This window comes from Myotis brandtii, unplaced genomic scaffold (assembly GCF_000412655.1).
Source record: "Myotis brandtii unplaced genomic scaffold, ASM41265v1 scaffold923, whole genome shotgun sequence".
In the NCBI taxonomy this organism is placed as follows: Eukaryota; Metazoa; Chordata; class Mammalia; order Chiroptera; family Vespertilionidae; genus Myotis; species Myotis brandtii.
In genome coordinates, this window is record NW_005371804.1 from 147,140 (window position 1) to 153,721 (window position 6,582).

Consider the following 6,582-nt stretch of genomic DNA (forward strand, 5'->3'; position numbering starts at 1 on the left):
CGATGTGAGCATGGGGAGCACCTGGGGACTCCTAAGGGGACTCTCCATGCTCACCTCCCAACCGGCACTGAAACCGGGTGGCGCAGACGAGGGCGCACCCTGAGGCCCTCTGGCCAGGGACCAGTGTCTGTGGCAGCCTGGCAGCCGGTCTGTGGCTGTGAGCTGGGCCTGAGTTGGGGCCACCACTTCTAAGACCAAGTTTGGTGGGTTGCCAGCGTCAGAAATGCGGGGAGCATGATTTTAACACAAATGAGCAGTGGATTAGAAGGATGCTGGGTGACGCCCAGACGTCACGGACGGAGCTGGGTCTCAGGCCCAGCCAGAGCCCCACACCTGCCCCCCTTGCTGCCCCCGATGCCTCCCCGCCCTGGTGATCCCCAGATGTCACGGACGAGCTGGGTCTCAGGCACAGCCAGAGCCCCACCTGCCCCCCTTGCTGCCCCCGATGCCTCCCCGCCCCCCTGTGTGCTGCCCTTCTGTGCACATGCCACCAGGCCATTGGCATGTCACGCCTCCAGCCCTGGATGAAGACTGACCCTCTGGCCAGGGACCAGTGTCTGTGGCAGCCTGGCAGCCGGTCTGTGGCTGTGAGCTGGGCCTGAGTTGGGGCCACCACTTGAAAGACCAAGTTTGGTTGGTTGCCAGCGTCAGAAATGCAGGGAGCATGATTTTAACACAAATGAGCAGTGGATTAGAAGGATGCTTGGTGATCCCCAGATGTCACGGACGAGCTGGGTCTCAGGCACAGCCAGAGCCCCACCTGCCCCCCTTGCTGCCCCCGATGCCTCCCCCGCCCCCTGTGTGCTGCCCTTCTGTGCACATGCCACCAGGCCATTGGCATGTCACGCCTCCAGCCCTGGATGAAGACTGACATGTCCTTTGGGTCTCACGTCGGGGAATTCTCACCGCCCCATCCCACTTCTGGGCCAGCCCGCTGTGGCCTGACGAGCATGGTGGTGAGAAGCAATGGCAGGTCCACAGCAGCCCACAGAGGGGGGGTGAGGGCAGCTCCCGGGGGAGAGAGGTGTGGGGCCCCTTCAATGCGCATGTCCCCTAGGGCCAGCTTGTGGTTCTCACTGTGGCTTGTCAGCCGGCGGATGGAAGCCTGTTGTGTGGCTTCTGACGGACTTGTCTCCAGGGTCCTCTGACTCTGTAGGGGCCCGCAGGTGAGGCCCCTTCACCTGGCTGGTCCCTGAGGAGGCCACAGGCCACCTGCGTTCTCACCACCGTTTCCCCGCCTGGCCACTAGGTGGCGACAGATCTTGGAAGATGGGCTGGATCATTTGGGTGTCCCATGGCCTAGGGGACATCCAGGGGGACTGGAACGTCAGGCATGTCCCCGAGGCAGGAATGCAGCAGACACTTCAAGGCTGCAGGGCGGGGCTCATGCAGGAGCTGCCCGGAGGGGCTGAGGGGTGGGTGCTCCTTGGGTCTCTGACATATGGGGAGGCGACAGCGTGGTTCCGAGGCCAAGACCCAGCCGCTCACTGTGGGGGAGACGTCCTGGGGAAACAGTCTCCAAAGACACCCGTTTCTGGGTGAATTAATGATAACGTAGCGTGTCCCCTCGTTGAACATGGGCGGGAGGACCAGGGCTGGGGGCCCTGATTCTGTACCAGGCACCGGTGTCATCTGGGTGACAGCGCTGATGGTGTCACACAGACCAGAGGCCGAGGGGCTGCGGAGCTGCCGGGAGCACAGGGGCGTGTCAGGGGCTTCTGGAACCAGAACACGATGCCCACCTGGACCGTGGGTTCCCGATGGGGAGCTGGGACGCAGCAAAGAGGCAGGCCTGGGCTCCCCGGTGCTGGTGAGCCACAGGGTCCCTGCTGCTTTGTGGTTCTGTGTCCTTCTCTCTCCTCCCTTCTTCCCTCCTTCTCCTCCTCCTCACTCCTGTGATGACCCTCCAGTTCCCGGGCTGTCACCTCCTCCTCAGGTGGCACCAGAGTCCTGGGGTTAAATCCTAAGTTCCCAGGGAATGGCCCTCACTCCTGTGATGACCCCCCAGTTCCCGGGCTGTCACCTCCCCCTCAGGTGGCACCAGAGACCAACTAGAGTCCTGGGGTTAAATCCTAAGTTCCCAGGGAATGGGCTCTGGTCGCCCATCTAGGTCCGGTCCCCGCTGCCAGCTGCCGTTCTGGGCAGAGGGACAGGCCACCAGGGTTAAAAATGGCGGCCAGGGATCAGGAAGGACGTGGATTGGGGATGCCCCTCTGTGGGGTGGAGAGTTGGTTTCGTAAGGAGAGTGTGGTGCAGGAGATGCCTCAAAACGCACATTCCGGAAGCTGCTGGCTCACGCTCAGGCCCGGTGTGAGCTCCTCCTTCTGGCCCCCTGACGCCTTTCCTTCAAAGGGAGGACATTACACAGAAGCACGGATACCAGGAGGCAGGGGATCCTGGGAGTTCAGAGAGGTGCAGCCACTTGCCCAAGGACACACAGCAGGCTTTTGGTTTCTCTTCTCTGCTCCTTGGAATCACCTCCCAGGTAAACTCCTTGCTCACGAATCCTTTTTTCCAGGCTCCTCCTCTTTAGAAACCCAGGCTAAGCAGCCATGCGGTAGATCTTAGCATCTCTGCTGTACAGAAGAGAAACCCAGTGGGTAGAGGTTAAGTTTGTGATCCCCGATCCACGTCCTTTCTCACTCCCTGGGACCCAGACTTTGCCCAGTAAATCTTGAATTTCCCTAATGGCACCTAGCTTTTATCTATGAATCCAAATGTGTGAGTTAGTGTTTGGTTTGGCTGCTATAGAGACCAAAACAACAGTGGCTTAAACAAAGGAGAAATTTATTTCTCTCTGCGAGAGCCTAGGTGTGGGCTCGTCCTCTTTGGAGAAGCTTCTAGGACTTGATTGCTCCTGTCTTTCTCCTTGATCCGCCACCCCTGGGTGTGCTTTACCCAGAGATGAGCCATTCCCACCTCCACTCTCCAGTCCGCAGGAAGGTGGGGGGTGGGGGGGAGGGAGAGGAGAATACTGCTCTTTAAGGGCAGAATCTATTCATGCTGCACTCACCACAATTTGCCCCACGGCCATGCCTAGCTTCGGGGTAGAGGGGAGGGCTGGGAGATGCCGTCTGCATTGGTGTCCAGCTAAAGAGTAGGATTCTGTGGCCACAGAAGATGGGAAAATGGATATTGGGGGCTGCCAGCAGCTGTTCATGGGGCACTGTTTGCATGGGCACTGTTTGCACGGGGCACTGTATCAAGCGTTGCTGGGAATAGAAAGACAGACATGTGGTCGCCTCATCAGAATTCAGATGAGGGAGATCCCAAAGGTAAAGTTTCATTCACAGGTAGAAGTCTCCAATGTGGTCCATGGAACCACTAGGGTACAGTAATGGGGTGTGTGGATACCCCAGTATAGCCAGCCAGCAGGTTCTGGCCCGAAAAATCCACAAAAGAAATACTTAAACAGCAGGGGGACGTGAAGGTAATATTAAGCCAGTGCAGGGCTTGAAATGCAGATCTCCGTGGCGTACGATAAAAAAACCCAGAGAACCCACTGACTGACTTCAGTTTTGAAGGAGACACGCCAGGGGACTGCAGGCAGAGTGGGGACAGGAGAGACACTGAACCGCAAAAGCTAACTGGGCAGAGAGACACTGAACCACAAAAGCTAACTGGGCACCCTGTTCTCAATGACGGGGCGGAGCCCTGGGGACAGCCGGGAGGCCGGCAAGCACTGGTGTCTGAGCGTCTGGGGCTGTGGAGCAAAGGACCACCCCGGGTGGCTTAGAAAGGGCACCGTCTCACAGTCCTGGGGCCAGAGGCAAGGCGTCAGGGCGTCGCAGGGCCCGCGCCCTCTGAAGCCTGCAGCAGAGGATGCGTCCTGCCTCGTCCGCTCCTGGTGGCCCCGGGCGGTCCCTGGTTTATGGCCTAATTCCAGTCTCTGCCTCCGTCTTCATGCGGCCTCCCCCGTGGTCTCCCCCGTGTCTTCCTCTATGTCTGTGGCTAGGTCCACATTCCTCCTTTTAAAACAAAATTTATTTTTATTGATTTCAGAGAGGAAGGGAGAGGGAGACAGAGATAGAAACATCAGTGATGAAAGAGAATCATTGACTGGCTGCCTTTTGCACGTCCCCCACTGGGAATCGAGCCCACAACCTGGGCATGATCCCTGACTGGGAATTGAACCATGGCCTCCTGGTTCATAAGTCGATGCTCAACCAGTGAGCCAAGCCGGCCGGGCCAAATTCCTCCTTTTTATAAGGCCACCAGTCCTATTGGATTAGCGCCCACCCTAATGACATCATTTCAACTGGACTTCTCTGTGCAGACCTATCTCCAAACAAGGTCACACGAGGAGGTCCTGAGGGGGTGGACCGCAGCATATCTTTTTGGAGAGAAGGGTTTGCTTGATGGATGTTCGTCTCTGAAGTCAAAGCAAATTGCACTCGCATCCTAGAAGCAAGCAAGACGCCTTGCTGGGGCCGACACTGACATCCGAGCTGCGTCTCCAGGCAGCTGAGCCCCGATTGCCAAAAAAGGGCCGTGCAGGCGCTTCTCAGCGCGCACCTGCGCTCCGTCAAGCCGTGTGACAGGCCTACATGAGAATTCTGCAGTAAAAATAGACGAGAAGAAATTAGATGATGATGTTCCAACGGCACTTTATACTTGTCTGTGCTTTGGAATTCATTTTCAGGAGACTTTTTATTGTCTTTTAGAATCGAAGTTTCCTTATTTTGCTTTCTGTCCGGCCATTATGTGACCTGAATTAGTGTGTGAGCAGGACAGTAATTAAGTGAGGGCCGGGGCACCAACAGAGAGCCTCCACATTTAATGACGGCTTTCAAAAGTGTGGGCACATTTAAACAATATTTTTATTGATTTCAGAGAGGGAGAGGAGAGGGAGAGAGGAAGACGGAAAAAAAGAGATAGAAACATCAGTGATGAGAGAGAACCATTGATCGGCTGCCTCCTGCACGCCCTCTACTGGGGATGGAGCCCGCAACCCAGGCATGTGCCCTGACTGGGAATCGAACTGTGACCTCCTGGCTCATGGGTCGACACTCAACCACTGAGCCAAGTCGGCTGGGCTTTGGCACATTTGGCAGCCCTGTCGCCCATCAGCAAACACCACTCTTTGCCCGGTGACAAGGCCAGATTGTCCTCCCAGGCCTCTTGTCACCCAGAGGACAGCTGGCACCCCGAGGGCCTGGGCTGGGAGCCTGGGTGTCTAGGATGCCTCTGTGAGTGCGGGTCAGCTCCTCCCATGCCTCATGTCCTCTCCTCACAGCCCAAATGATTCGGGGATGTGGTGGCTTTAAAACACGACCCCAAGTTCTTCAGCATTTTTCCGCCGAGGGGTCTGAGCCCCCACTCCCTGAACCTGGACTCCGGGACTGCTTGGCCAATAGCACACAGTGCAGTGGCTGCAGGAAGGATTCTCAAATGACCGCCAGTGACCCCCACCACACCCCCAAATGCTGAGTGTGGTGGAAACCGTGGTGATGTTAGATTATGGGGAAGAAGGGGGACTTCCCAAAGGGGCCTCATCTAACCCCATGAGCCTTCCTACTCACTTCACCCCAAACATGCCAACTCCCATCTGAGCTCAAACCCAACTTCCTCAGGGGATCTCACCCCACTGCACCCCTCCTTCAAAGATTTCTTTAGAGCCATCACCACAACTCAAATTACAGTGTGAATATGCTTTATTTTAATTTGAACTTTTGTGATTTTAAAATAGGCTAAAAATATTAGTCGAATATCTCTTTATGCTCAAACTTTGAAATAATGCAAATCTCCCAAATTCCAAAAAAAAAAAAAAAAAAATCCCTCAGGATGCACAGTCTCAGAGCTGCATTTGCAATGATTTATAAATAGTATTGCCACTGGCCTGGGTGGGCATCTCAGCAAGTGGTGGCCAGCAATCTCCTGGGCCCGGCATTGGTGGGGATGGGGGTGGGAGACCCCACCTTTGCTACGGAACTTCTGAGAGTGGTTATCCTCATTATATATGCACTAGAGGCCCAGTGCATGAAGAGATTCATGCAATAGGCCTTCCTTTCCCTGGCTGCTGGCACTGGTTTTCCTCCGGCACCTGGGACCCAGGCCTCTGCTCTGGCCGCAGTGGAGAAGCCAAGCCTCTTCAGTCTTCAGTCTCTTTGCTCGGGTGGAGCCTTCAGGCTTTGCTCCACACCTGCATATGCAAATTAACCACCATCTTTGTTGGGTTAATTTGCATACTCACCCTGATTGGCTGGTGGGCATAGCGGAGTGACACCAATTTGCATGTTTCTCTTTTATTAATGTAGACTAGAGGCCCGGTGCACAAAAATTTGTGCACTCCGGGGGGGGGCGGTCCCTCAGCCTGGCCTGTGCCCTCTCACAGTCTGGGACCCCTCGGGGGATGACCACTTGCTGGCTTAGGCCTGCTCCCCAGGGGATTGGGCCTAAGCTGGCAATCAGACATCCCTCTGGCAGCCCGGTAGCCCTCGGGGGATGTCCACTGGCCAGCGGGGAGCAGACCTAAGCTGCAGTCGGACCTCCTTAGTGCTGCTGAGGAGGCGGGAGAGGCTCCCACCACCACTGCTGTACTGGCAGCCATCAGCCTGGCTTGTGGCTGAGCAGAGCTCCCCC